Below are 14,953 nucleotides of genomic sequence, written 5' to 3'. Positions count from 1 at the left end.
GTACGCCTACGACGTGTAACGTTATGCATTCGTCCTACCCCGCGTACTCGCACTCGATCGGAAACAACATCAGGTGTTCGTCTGGGAACCACATTGCGCCTCCGTGAGCGCTGACGCGCGTTAACACGGTCGTATCTCGCAAGGTTACGCCTATTTCCCTGACACTGAGTACCCGAGTACCTGTCACAGCCCATCTGAGTACCTGTCACTGCCCATCTAAGTACCTGTCAGCACCCATCAGAGTATCCGAGTACCAGTCACCAGCTCATCAGAGTACTCGAGTACCTATCTGTAGCCCATCAGATTATCTGAGTACCTGTCACCAGGCCATCAGAGTACCCAAGTACCTGTCACCAGGCCATCAGAGTACCTGTCACCAGACCATCAGAGTACCCAAGTATCTATCTCCTGCCGATCAGAGTACCTGTCACAAACCCATGAAAGTATCCGAGTACATGTCTCCAGCCCAACAGAGTCCCTGAGTACCTATCTGCAGCCCATGCCTCATAGAATATACGTTGTGGTGTCTGCTTTCCAAAATGGGGTCATTTTGTGGGTAATTACGCTGTCCTGAGGCTCCAGGGCCTTCACAAATGTAATAGGTGGTTAGGAAATTAGAGGTGTAATTTTATGCTCCTAGAACCCCTGATGGTGCTCCCTGCATGTTGGACCTCTCTGTGCGGCCAGCTGTGTGAAAGTCACACACATGGTATCGTCATACTCGGGAGGAATAGCAGAATGTATTTTGGGGTGTAATTGGAAGTATGCATATGCTGTGTGTGAGAAATAACTTGTTATTATGACAATTTTGTGAAAATAAATAAATAAATAAATAAATAAATAAAAGGTGCTCTACCACAATGTATACAAAATGCACGCTTACCAAAAACATCTATAATATGTGCCTTTGGTGTCTTAGGGTACCACCCTTTTGCGTGTTGTATTCACAGAAACCACCCTGGTAGTGATATATGGTAAATTGCCAACAGCTTTTCTCCTTAGGCATAAATGGCTAATAACGTTTTATTAAAAGCCAATGCAAGGATAAAATAGGGATTTTTCCACTTACATTTATTGGTGCTAGCGTTTTGCTTTTAGTCCAAAAAGTTAAATTTTGGTCTCATATGACCAGAGTACTTTCTTTCACATGGCTTCTCGCAAACTGAAAAGGAGACTTCTTATGGCTTTCTTCTTGACACTCTTCCATAAAGACCAGATTTGTGGAGTGCACGACTAATAGTTGTCCTGTGGACAGATTCTCCCATCTGAGCTGTGGATCTCTGCAGCTCCTCCAGAGTTAGCATGGGCCTCTTGGCTGCTTCTCTGATTAATGCTCTCCTTGCCCAGCCTGTCAGTTTAGGTGGACGGACAATTCTTGGTAGGTTTGCAGTTGTTCCATACTCTTTCCATTTTCATATGATGGATTGAACAGTGCTCCGTGAGATGTTCAAAGCTTGGGATATTTTTTTATAACCTAACCTGGCTTTAAACTTCTCCACAACTTTATCCCTGACCTGTCTGGTGTGTTCCTTGGCCTTCATGATGCTGTTTGTTCACTAAGGTTCTCTAACAAACCTCTGAGGGCATCACAAAACAGCTGTATTTATACTGAGATTAAATTACACAGGTGGACTCTGTTTTACTAATTAGGTGACTTCTGAAGGCAATTGGTTCCACTAGATTTTAGTTAGGGGCATCAGAGTAAAAGGGGTTGAATACAAATGTACCCCACACTTTCCAGATATTTATTTGTAATAACATTTGAAATCATTTATCATTTTCCTCCCACTTCACAATTATGTGCCACTTTGTGTTGGTCTATCTCAAAAAATCCCAATAAAATACATTAACGTTTTTGATTGTAACATGACAAAATGTGGAAAATTTCAAAGGGGTGTGAATACTTTTTCAAGGCACTGTATACCTAGGGTTCAGTTCATCTTCCAGCAGGCTGACTAACCCTGCATGGTTTTAGATCCTGACATTTTGACAGTGGTGAAAAGTACAATCACTTGGAACACTTAAAGTGTGGTGTGGGAAAGGATGGTCTAAGGCAGCTTTCAAAACTTCTACTCGCCTGCTCGCATTTTGTGAGTGGATTTTGCGTGCTGGCGACCTATTGGCTGCCTGGGAGCAGGGGGTGAGCACTTCCGGGAGCCAATTCCTTGAATAGAAGTTCAGTGATCACAGCGGGAAAGAGAAAGGAGAGCCGCAGAGAGTGATCAGAGTGCAGTGAACACAGCTACATATGTTCTCCGCCACTCGCTGTCACATAGAGCCCGTCCTCCTGGTCCCGGGACTTTGATAGACAGGTCAGCCATCCAATCCTAGGACGGGCGATCTGCCAACCAAAGTTCCCCCGGGCAGAGGGCGGGGCTATATGTGACATTGAGTGTCGGGAACACAGTAATTGAAATAAAAGCTGTTATCGCTGTGTTCCATCATCCAGGTGGCTCTCCTGTTCCTCTCCTCCCCTGCACAGGTAGGCTGCATGGTGGACACAGGCTTCATCGGGCTGCATGGTGGATACAGGCTGCATGGTGGATACAGGCTGCATGAGGCTGCATGGTGGACACAGGCTGTTTTGGGCTGCATGGTGGGCAGAGGCTGCATGGAGAACACAGGCTGCATTGGTGGACACAGGCTGCATTGGTGGACACAGGCTGCATGGTGGACACGGGCTGCATTGGTGGACACGGGCTGCATTGGTGGACATGGGCTGCATGGTGGTCACAGGCTGCATTGGTGGGCACAGGCTGCATTGGTGGACACAGGCTGCATTGGTGGGCACGGATAAAGTTGTTCATATTTTATTTTTATAACTTAATTCTGCATAAAACATTTAAGTGTAATTTTATGAGGGCGTGTCTAGGAGCGGAATTAGGATTAGGCAACTGGTGGCTACTAACCCTTGAGGCCTGGCTACTAGCTCAGGACTTGAAATTTTGAGCCCTGTGTAAAGCATCAATAAATTGCACAGTGCTTTACACTTAAACTACAAATCAATACAGGAGGGTTAGGTGGGCCCTGCTCATTCATGAGAATTTACAATCTGAAGGGAGGGGACAGTTAACAGTGTAGTTATCTAATTTGCTTATCGTTAATTAAATTTATGAATATATTCCAATCTCCATGTACATGTTATCCTATGGGTGCCAATTTTAGGATTTCTGTGTTAAATACTTCTATTTCACTTTAATAGTTTTCACTCAGTCACTTGTAGACTGTTTGATATCCATATTGATTACCTTTCTTTATGAATAATCCATGCTCCCACCCAATCCCCTTTACTCCCCCCAAGGATGTATTACTGTCAAGCAGCCTTCCCTTGGCTATAGTAATATTTCCATGGCAACCAACAGACCAGTCAGGGAATGTTCCAATATCGCATTGGTTTAATGCATTTTCTAGGTTATTCTATAAGCAGCAGAAATGGTAACAAGGATGTGTGGAGGGCAGTAACACATAGCAATCCGTTGGATTTTAGCTCCCTACAATCAGCTAACGCTTGATCGCTGTATGTTGTACAGAACTGCACATGGCATATCATTGTATTTTTTTCTGCTGTTCCTACGCATGTGGCGTATTTTCTTTTACCTCTAAATGCCATTTAGAGGAGTTTAAAGGCAGAAAAAAATGTACAGCTAAAGCATCCAGGAGCAGCAGAGTTTTGGCAGAATAAATGCTTGACGTGCCTAAACCCAAATTAGCGCACCTAAGCACGTCAGCATTCATTTTAATAGCCAGAATAATTTATTATTCAGGTCAATTAAAAAAATGAATGCCCAAGTGTTTGAAAAATGTAAACAGGTTACAAACGTTTTCAAGCGTTTTTTCTGCCAAAAATCAGTTGCAGGAGAAAAGGAGTCTAGTAGACTTATCAATTGTGTCGTCCATTGTGCGTGAGGCCTTAGCCCTTGTACACACGGTCGGACATTCTAACAACCAAATCCGTTGGATTTTGTCCTACGGATTTAGCCTGAAACTGTTGCATACACACGGTCGGACCAAGTTGTTGGATTTTGCGGTTGCCAAGAACGCAGTGACGTAAGCTGTGTACGGCGGGACTAGAAAAGGGAAGTTCAGCACCACGTCCGGCACCCTTTGGTCTCCTTCTGCTGATCTCGTGTTAGTAGAAGTTTGGTGAGAGACGATTCGCGCTTTTCAGATTAGTGATTCAGATCGCTACTGCTCTTCAGTTTCTGCTTGTCTTTGTGTATCTGATAATCAGTGCGTGCAGTCATTAAGTATTTGTTTCTCATTGTGGACTATATCTTGGTATAGTACACTTTAAAAGGCATTTTTTTTGTCTGCTTGCTTCTGCTATTCAGGTCGTTCTTTCAGGCCTTGCTGTTTATCGGTGCTTTCTGTTGTCCGTTCTGACCAGCCGACCGTTTTCAAACCATATTTCGTCTACGTACTCGTCGTAGAGTTTGTGCTGTGCAGGGGCTTCGTGTTGGGGTTCTTACTTTGACACAAGCCCGGTCCATGAACAGGGAGCGGAGGCGTTTATGTGGACCAAGAATTGGTTCCGCCAGCGTGACCAGTTCTCGCACATGCCTTTGCTCCGTGAGATCCGGGAGAATATTCCTGATGATTTCAGGAATTATCTCCAGATGACGGACCCCGTTTTTCACCGTCTGCTGGCTTTGCTGAACCCTTATATCACCAGGCAGGATACCTGCATGCGGCAAGCCATCACTCCGGAGCAGAGGCTCATCGCCACGTTGCGCTACTTGATGACTGGGAGAAGCCTTCAGGACCTCAAGTTCTCCACAGGCATCTCCCCCCAGGCTCTGGGAATCATTATTCTAGAGACCTGTTCTGCCATCATTCAGGTCCTGCAGAAGGACTATATGAAGCTAAGTTTTCTCCTTAAACATCACATTCTATGTATTTCATGATTGCTAATGTCTTGCATTTCTTTCCTCATTCCCTAATTACCATAATTGCAATATGCTCTAATTCATATGCTCTGCCCCTTTGTCCTCAGGCATATTTGCCTCACTAACTTCCCCAACATGCTCTTCTTGGCCCATCAAAATATAGTCTAGTCACTTACCAATGTCTTTTGTCAGCTCCATAGTATTGTTTTCCCCTAAACACCCCCTATAATGTCTACAAATGTGATGTGTGTGCTTCAATTCATGCAGAGTGACATTTTAAATTTTTTTGGGGTTGTGGCAAACTCATTAGGAACCCCCCTCCCCCCAACTGCTAGCTCAGCTGATAGCAATCCTCTATCTGATGACTTTACCAAACCCAATACACACTATACCTACCTTTTTGATGAGCACATTTCTGGATGAATTCACCTAAGCATGTAGTGCAAGGGCCTGCCTCAATACTTTCAAATACTATTTTTTATTTTTTTTAACCTATTAATTATCTTGATATGTAATAGCAGAATGTCAAAATGTGCTTCCATTTTGTTTTCTTTTTGGGATTATGACACTTCTTACCTGTCCGGTGGGCTGCCAATAGTGTAAGTAAGGAGGGGCTTCCCAAAGTATCCCACATTATTTAGGCATTCAGCTCTCAATCAAGTGGAGAGGGTTACCTGTCCTAAACATCCCCCCTCATTTTTTAGCAAGGGCCCATCAGATGAGGGGGGATGGGGGGTGATGACTCTCATAAAGGGACCTTATACTTTAGGCTTTAAATACTCAGTTCCCAAAATGTTATACTAATTTGGTCAAAAAATGTTGGTGTCTAATCTGCTTGCAATGTTGATTTGTCAAATTACTAATTTTTGTTCTTGTTTCACTACACAGTGTCCTTCAACGACACAGGAATGGTAGACTGTGGCCTCCCACTTTGCCAGTTTTTTACAAGTTGTGCCTTTTTCACCAACAGTGCAAACCCAAGTTCATAGCGAAATGAGGGGACAGTCTCTTCTTCAGACAATGTTATTATGTTGTGGGTCTGCTACACACACACCTTGTTTTTATAACTAATGTATGTAGTGCATTACTGACCAAAATCGTGCTCATTTTCAGCGCCATGGCAGGAAAATGGCATGATTGTCCAAATTTACACCTCACTGTGGGTGTTTTTTACTAAAGGCACATCCACTATGCACTACAAGTGCACTGCAAAAGTACACCTGAAACTGCACTTGGAGTGCAAAGTGGAGTTGCCTTTAGTAAATCACACTCCTTCTCAGCACAAACTAAAATTTTACTACAAATACATTTTTGGCGCAATGAAAAAGGAAGCCACACATTGTTGATAATTAAACTGTTTAATACAAGCACATTCACATGTGCATTTCAAAAAGGTTTTTACAACAAACCAAGAAATTGTGTGTATCAAAAACAGAGTTTAATCAAAATTTTGTTTACTTGTTTTTGTGTAAACAGGCATGTATCAAACCGTAAAATACAGAACACAGGAACTTTCAAAGTTCAACTTTGAAAAGTGAAGACAATATCAGACATGAGTATGTACAAACTGGGTTGATATTGCCTTCATCACATGGGGTGTCACCCCTGAAAAACCCAAATTTGGAAGATGCACACAGTGTGTCAACATGTGCTATCTCCCATCATGGGGGATCAATGTACATGCTTTGGGGCTGCAACCCCTTCATCTCAGACACTTTCCACAAAACACGTACATTGATCCCCCATGATGGGAGATAGTGCATGTTTACACACTCTGTGCATCTTCCAAATTTGTAATTTCGGTAAATACTAAATTTTTTGTTTAAAATAGCAAAAATAAAACCCTATCTAGTTTTTTGTGTTTCACACTCTCCCCAAAACATCAATGATGTTCTTCATTTTATTTTTAACATCATTGATGTTTTGCTGTATATTTTCCAAATCCCGATTGCACCCCATTATCTCCCCAATCAGGATCTGGGCACTTTCACTGGTAAAACAGGAATCTTCTTCCACATCACCTACAAAACAAAGCAAAAAAACACACCATGTAATAAAAATATGGTGACATACATTGATGAGCTTACCGGAAGCTGTGTTCTCCGACACTCACCTGTTGTGGTGACAATTTGCCCAACCTCCACAATCTCTCCTTCCTCCTCTGTTTCTGCTTTTGGAAGTTGCCCTTCTTTGGGAGGGGTGTGGTCCCTGGTGTCCTCATACTTGCCCAGTCTTCTCTCCCCTATGAGAATGTAAAAAAAGAATAATTAGCACACAAGGGCAGAAATAGGAATAAGAAACATTGCTTGGAAGTGTTGTACAATTGTGTTTTTTGGCCGAGTTCCAAGGTGAGAACATTATTGCGGACACTTTGTTAAGCTGGAATACTTCCCTGCAGAACGATGTTTCTTACGAACGAATGAAACCATGAACTTGAAAGGGGCCATTTTAAAATGCACAACATGAAATCAAAGCACATTGGAGCAGTATGCAAGCAAGAATAATCATATGAACACACGACAACTACTTACTTTTTTTAAGAACACGCTTGATCCTTAGGTACTGCTCGTGCTCCCTCAGTTTCAGGTCTGACCAGCGTTTTCTCAGTTGATCCTTGGATCGTCGTACCCCAAAATTCTTATGAAGACTCTTCACAACTTTAGACATGATCTTGGCCTTTCTGATATTTGGGTTTGGGTAAGGTCCATACTTCTACTTCCTATCATAGTCGGTCCTGTTCAATATGTCCACCATCTCCAACATCTCTCCAAAATACATATTTGAGGCCTTAAATCTTCTCTTCCTGGATCGGGACATTTCAGGCTCCGGGCTTTCCTCACCCTCCTCCTCGTTAGTGGAACTATTATTAGTGCGCACCTGCGTTCTCTCCGCCATGTGCTCTCCCCACTGCGCCGGAAGCGAAGGGGTGGGGAATAGTCTAGAAAGAACGTCAGGGGCGGGCAGAGTTTCATGCATGCGCACTGTATATAAAACGCAACACGTGTGTATCGTCCGTACGATCTGTGATATTTGAGGGTTTGTCTTGTGTTGTGACTTGCAGACAATATGGATCCATTCAAAAACCCAAATTTTATGGGGCTATTCCTCGATCTCTACAAGGAGATGCCCTGCCTGTGGCAATTCCACAATGTGTTTTACTACGACATAAGAAAGAGGAACGCAGCGCTGGTGAAACTTCTTTCTTTGGTGCGGATCATGGTCCCCACGGCAGACATGGCCTATCTGAATAGGAAAATTGTGGCCATGAAGATTACATATCTCAGGGAGAGAAAGAAGCACCTGGAGTCCTTGAGAGCAGGAGATCCAGATGCCGTTTATTACCCCAGGATGGTTTACTTTGAGAGGCTGCATTTTCTGGTAGACCAGGTGGTACCCAGGCCACCACTCTCCAGTCTTCCTTCAAGGCATCCTTCACCCCCAGCTGAGGCTTCCAACGTCCAACCTGGGCCTTCCAGGCAGCAACATGTGGTGGGGCCCAGCTTGAGACAGGTATTGCATTGTTGAACATATTTCTTGTGTTACATTTAATGATGTTAACTAGATGTTCTTATTGATCAGTAAGTTGTGATTTAACAAAGTGGTTTACATATCAACAGACAGTAGTGACCAAAAATGATTGGGACGGGAAAGAAAAATGCTGGGCTCAGAATGATAGTCTGTTCTATTTGGTAACATTCAATTTGCAAAAGCCAGGAGCACAAAATGGTGTGATTGTTGAGCAAAAAATTAAAACTATGTCCCCTTTTCATACACAGGAAGACCTCAGTCGGAGGGAGGCTGTGGCAAGTGGCAGCCAGGAGGTCGGCCCACGCCCTCCTTCTCCTCCTCCTGCCCCAACTACAGGAGCCCAGCCACAGCCTCGAAGGATGCCTGGTGGGAAGTGCCGAAGGAAGATGAGTGAGTGATGGCCTGGGTTTAGTCTGGTCTGTCAGAAGATGCAGCCTCTTGAAGAACCACATCCTGGGGACATAAATGGCATCTGAATTTCCTGTTCTCTAGGACTTCGGGACCAGACTTCTCTCCCTGAGATATGTACTCCTCAGGCCACCAATTTTTTATATTCTAATTTGTTCATGTTTGCCCTGGGGGCCAAAGGCTGCACCAAAGTAACAAGTTTCTCCAGCGCTGTGTTCCTCTTTTTATTTTATTGCAACCAAAATAAAGGTCTTTTTTGTTTGATGAAATACTTGTGTATGTGTTTTCCTTCCAAAAGGCCAGTTTATTTGTGAGCAGGCAGGTACATTTCAAAAATACAAAGTGAAATGAATAACAAGGGGCACCAACACTAAACAACCTCCTGTAGATTAACCACTTCAATACTGGGCACTTAAACACCTTCCTGCCCAGACCAATTTTGAGCTTTCAGCGCTGTCGCACTTTGAATGACAATTGCGCGGTCATGCTACACTGTACCCAATTTTTTTTCCCACAAATAGAGCTTTCTTTTGGTGGTATTTGATCACCTCTGCGGTTTTTATTTTTTGCTAAACAAATAAAAAAATACCGAAAATTTTGAAAAAAAAAATGTTTTTTTGTTTCAGTTTCAAAACTTTGTAAATAAGTAAATTTAATCCTTCACTGATGGGCACTGATGGGGAAACACTGATGGGCAATGATAAGGCGGCACTGCTGGGCACCGATGAGGTGGCACCAATGAAGTGGCACTGATGAGGTGGCATTGATGGACACTGATATGTGGCACTGATAGGCGGCACTGATGGGCACTGATAGGTGGCACTGATGGGTGGCACTGATGGGCGACACGGATGGGCACTGATAGGTGGCACAAATTGGCACTGATAACTGGCATGGATGGGCATGGATAGGCAGCACAGGTGGGCATGGGTAGGCGGCACAGGTGGGCATGGGTAGGTGGCACAGGTAGGCATGGATGGGCACTGATAGGTGGCATGGATGGGCACTGATAGGTGGCATGGATGGGCACTGATAGGCGGCACGGATGGGAACTGATAGGCGGCATTGTATTATAATATACTGTACTAATTGATGCCAATCAGTGCCAAACAATAATGCATGCCAATCAGTGATGCCCATTGTGGGCACTGATTGGCATCCATTATGGGCACTGATTGGCATCCATTGTGGCACTGACTGGAATCCCTGGTGGTCTAGGGTGGCATACCTTATCCTGGGCATCCCTGGTGGTCTGGTGGCATCCCTGGTGGTCCAGTGTGGGCATCCTCGGGGGGGTTGTGCTGATAATCGATCAGCACAGGCCCCCCTGTCAGAGGAGCAGCCGATCGGCTCTCCTCTACTCGCGTCTGACAGACGCGAGTGAGGAAAAGCCGATCATCGGCTCTTCCTATTTACACTGTGATCAGCTGTGATTGGACACGGCTGATCACGTGGTAAAGAGTCTCCGTCGGAGACTCTTTACCGAGATCGTAGTTGCAGGGTGTCAGACTGACACCCCGCAACAACGATCGCCGCGTTGCGCGCCCCCGGGGGCTCATAATCCTGATCACGTCATATGACGTCCGATCAGGATTATGAAACCACTTTGCCACCGTCAATTTGTAATAGGGCGGGCGGCAAGTGGTTAAAAAACGAAAAACCAAAGATAAAAAATAAAATAATGTTGTTGTGGTAAGTTTACACACAAAAAACACCCCAAAAAAAGGAGAAATGAGCAAACTGTCTTTAAAGGAGATTTTTAGGAATTTAAACAAAAAAAAAAAAACATCCAAAAAAGAATAAGCAAAATCTAAAAATTGTGTAGATGTGACGCAAACTAAAATTGTATTTCCGAAACGGTTAAAAAAGAGTCATGAAATACGTTCGGGAGAAGCGTGTGTGACTATGAGCATCAAAAGAAGTTCCTTCTTGCAGCATTGTAAAGAACAAGAGAATGCGCTTCATGAAAGAATTTTTAACATTGCAGTGTGACGAATGTGCTATATCACTTACGAGCAGTAGTTTTACCTGAACAAGCGCTTCCGTGACGGAATTTGAATGTGAGCATGCGTGGCACCTTGTCCGTCGGAGTAGGCTACACATGATCGGAGTATGTCCGATCGGACCAGTTTGTCGGAAAATATTTCCAGCAAGTTGGAAAATTTGGTCCGACGGATATTCCGACTGAAACAGTCCGATGCATACTACACACAGTCGGATTATCCGACAAAACGGGCCGATAGGACACGGATTCTCCGACCATGTGTACAAGGGCTTAGAGTCTATAATCCTGAAAAAAAAAAAACATTAGGTGCATATAGCTAATTATAGTATATGTTCTTGTTATTGGGTGGTTCACTGTGTAGTGAAATGGCTGGGGGAGAATAACATATGACTGGCTCTATGGAGCATTGCACTGGTGAACAATGGTTAAGATGGATTCTGGCCACTCTTTTAGAATGGAGTTGTTTCTTAAGTTATCCCACTAACCCCTCCTTCTCATACTAAGAAGAGAAGCTATGAGGGAGAAGGACAAGCCATGTTCATGTACATGTGTGGGTTGTTACTTCTTTTTTTTGTCAAATAACTTTTTATTATTATAGGATGAAACATTACATATCATTCACTTCAATGCAGCAGTGGCGGAGCCAAAGGAGAAAAGGGAACATACAATAAGAGCTTATCGGCCTGCGGAATATAGCCACTTGGAGTAGGTACAAACCAGGCCAGGCAGAGCTATCCACAGGCAGTATGATCTTCAACATATGTAAGTCAGGGATAAAGTCCAACCAATAGTAAACTAGTCCTCAAAACTCTACTTCCAGTAAAGAGTGGCATTCCGAGGATACAGGTATCGACTAAATGTGTGAGATACTTGTACTACAAATTAATCTATTCAAACACCCTCCCTTGGGGGGGTTTGGAAGAAAGATGGAAATGAGGGAGGAGAAAAAAGGGAAAAAAGAAGGGGGAAAGAGGGGGCGAAAAGAGGGGGATACCAAAAAGGATAGAAAGAAAGGTAGGGAGGAAAAGGAGGGAATAGAGGTGGGTAGTCATCCGAAATATTCCGCTTGCCTGTCAGGGTTGATCGCCCTTAAGATTCCAGGGGTTCCAAACCACGTCATGCGCTTCCAGCCGGTCCTGTATCCTGGCGGTCATCCCCTCCATAAGCTCCACGTCTCTAATTCGAGCGTATAGTGCGTCTGGAGTAGGGGGGTGCGTCCTTTTCCAATGAAGTGCAACAAGACACCGCGCTGCGGTCAGGATATGTTGGGATAGTTTCTGTAGGGATCTGGACAGTTTGGGGAAAGGGACTCCCAGTAAAAAGTGCTTGGGGTTCAAGTCCAGGGGTTGGTCCAGGACACTGGCCAGGAGAGTACGGACTTCTGTCCAGAAGGGGACTATGCGGGGGCATCGCCAGTATATGTGCAAGAGGGTGCCCTTATGCTCCACACAGCGCCAGCACCGGTCTGTTGTGGAAGGGTAAATAGCGTGTAGGACATCCGGGGTCATGTACCAGAAAAATAAAATTTTGTATGCATTTTCCTGGTAGAGCGTACACATGGAGCTCTTGGATACCTGTGACCAAATCACCTGTCATTGCTCCTCCGTGAACACTTCACCCAGAGCTTCCTCCCATTTAAGCATATATGCATGTTTGCCTTTAAGACCCATAGGAAAGGCGTTAAGTATTTTATAAATATCTGAGATCATCCCTCTCTGGGCCGTACCTGCTGAAACAACATTTTCAAATGAGGTAGGCAGGGAGAAACGGAGGTCTGATGAGATGGTCTGGGCAAAGTGACGGATTTGTAAATAACTATAGAAGCTCTGCCGGGGGAGGTCAAACCGAGATTGGAGTTCAGTGTAAGTCAGTAGTCTCCTAGATCTGGGGTCCACTAGAGACCTCAGATGGAAGAGGTTCCGGGAGGACCAAGGGTGTTGCATCTGGCGGGATAGGCTATCTGGCACTTGAGGGTTGCATATAAAAGAGGTCAGGAGTGATTTATCCGAGGTCAGGCCAAACGCCTTGAAGGACCTACGCCATAGGCTCTGCAGATGGGACATGGGCCCCAACAGTTGGGACTGGGGAACCAATGCCGCCGCACTCCAGAGCATACTGTTAGGGTGTATAGGGGCCAACCACCGGGATTCAATTTCCGACCAGCGGTTGTGGGGCCTCTGGGTAAACCAAGAAGCGACCGCGCGGAGTTGAGCAGCCTGGTAGTACTTGACTAGGTCCGGGAACGCTAACCCCCCCATCCGATCGGGAGGCGGTCATGACAGAGCGAGGTATTCTGTGCCGTTTATAGTTCCACGTGAATCGAAGTAGGTCCCTTTGCAATTTTTCCAAGTGGGAGGAGGGTATGGGAATGGGGAGGGTCTGGAAAAGATAGAGGAGTTTCGGGAGGATTGCCATTTTCACAGAGGCTATTCTACCAAGAAGAGAAATTTGGTGTTTCCGCCATTGTAAAAGCAGTCGCCTAATATCTCCATAAAGGGGTGGATAGTTTGCCTGATAGAGGGAGGTATAGGTTGGGGTGATGTTTACCCCCAGGTACCGAAGGGAAGTGGACTTCCAGTGGTAGGGAAAGTTGGATCGTAGATGGTCCACCTCCAGCGGTGGGATGTTAACTGGAAGGGCTTCTGACTTTGACGCGTTAAGTTTGTAGCCCGATAGTGCACTGTAACGATCTAATTCCATATGCAGGTTGGGCAGGGATATCCTGGGTTGGGTAAGGGTAAGAATTACGTCGTCCGCAAATAGCGAAATCTTAAATTCCTGGCCTCGCACCGGAACCCCTCTAATAGCTTGGTTCCGTCTAATGGACGCCGCCAGGGGTTCTATACAGAGGGCAAATAGCAAGGGTGACAGCGGGCTTCCCTGACGCGTACCGTTGGAGATGGAAAAGGGCGAAGAGGTGGCAAAGGGGGTCTTCACTTGAGAAGATGGGTTGGAGTAAAGATGATGTATGGCCCGCAAAAAAGGTCCCTCCATCCCTATGTGGGTCAGCGTGGCGAACAGGAAGGGCCACCCCAGTCTATCAAATGCCTTTTCTGCGTCCAAACTTAGGAGCAAGGACGACACTCCCTCCCTGTTCGCCACGTCGACTAGGTCTATCACCTTCCGGGTGTTATCCCCTGCTTGGCGGAGGGGGACAAAGCCCACTTGGTCCTTGTGGATCAGGGAGGGTAGGACCCTGTTAAGGCGCAGAGATAACAGTTTAGTAAAAATTTTCAGGTCTGCGTTCAACAGTGCAATGGGTCTATAATTCGCGCAAAGGCTAGGGTCCTTATCTGGCTTGGGGATTAAGGTAAGGAAGGAGCGTTGCATATCCGAGGGGACGGGTGTATTCTGTAGAAAAGCGTTAAAGAGGCTACTCATGTGCGGGGTCAGGAGGGGGGAAAATGCTTTATAGTATTCGTAGGGCAGACCCGGGGATTTATGTGCGGGGAGGGATTTGATGGTCTGTTCTACTTCTTCCTCCGTGATGGGCATGTTCAAAGTGAGCAAGTCCGATTCTCTAATACTGGGGATGGCGCTGTCGGACAGGTACTGCTGTATACGCTGCGAGATCTCCGCCGATACAGGGTTACTAGGGATGTCAGGACTATTATAGAGCTCCGCATAAAAGCCTGCAAACGTATCAACTATGTCTTTGGGGTGGGAAACAACCGCATTAGTTTTATTTTTGATCTGGTGCGGGGCAGAGAGGAGAGTTTTGTCTTTGAGCTTCCTAGCTAAGAGGGAATGTGCCTTATTGCCCCTATCATAGTACGTCTGTTTGATCCTCAGCAGGGCTTTCTCAACCCGGCGAAGCGCCAGGTCTGCAAGCGCCATGCGCAAATTGACAATTTTCCTAAGGAGTGGCAATGTCGGTGAGGCCTGCAGTTTCTGTTCTAACTGTCTAAGTTCCTTCTCAGTGTTTAGCTTGGTGGCCGCGACATCCCGCTTCAAGGCCGAGGAAAGCGTAATGCATCTACCACGCATTACCGCCTTGTGGGCTTCCCACACAGTAGGGAGGGGGACGTCTGGGGTCAAGTTCTCAGCAAAATAGTGACGCAGGGTCGAGGCTAATTCTGATTGGGAGGGAAGGTGCTGCAGAAGGAAAGTGTTCAGCTTCCAGTTA

The sequence above is a fragment of the Lithobates pipiens genome, unplaced genomic scaffold, assembly GCF_037356315.1.
Source record: "Lithobates pipiens isolate NorthernLeopardFrog02 unplaced genomic scaffold, aLitPip1_a1.2 Scaffold_22, whole genome shotgun sequence".
In the NCBI taxonomy this organism is placed as follows: domain Eukaryota; kingdom Metazoa; phylum Chordata; class Amphibia; order Anura; family Ranidae; genus Lithobates; species Lithobates pipiens.
The sequence above is the reverse complement of the archived record's forward strand: the minus strand, read 5'-3'. Positions refer to the sequence as shown.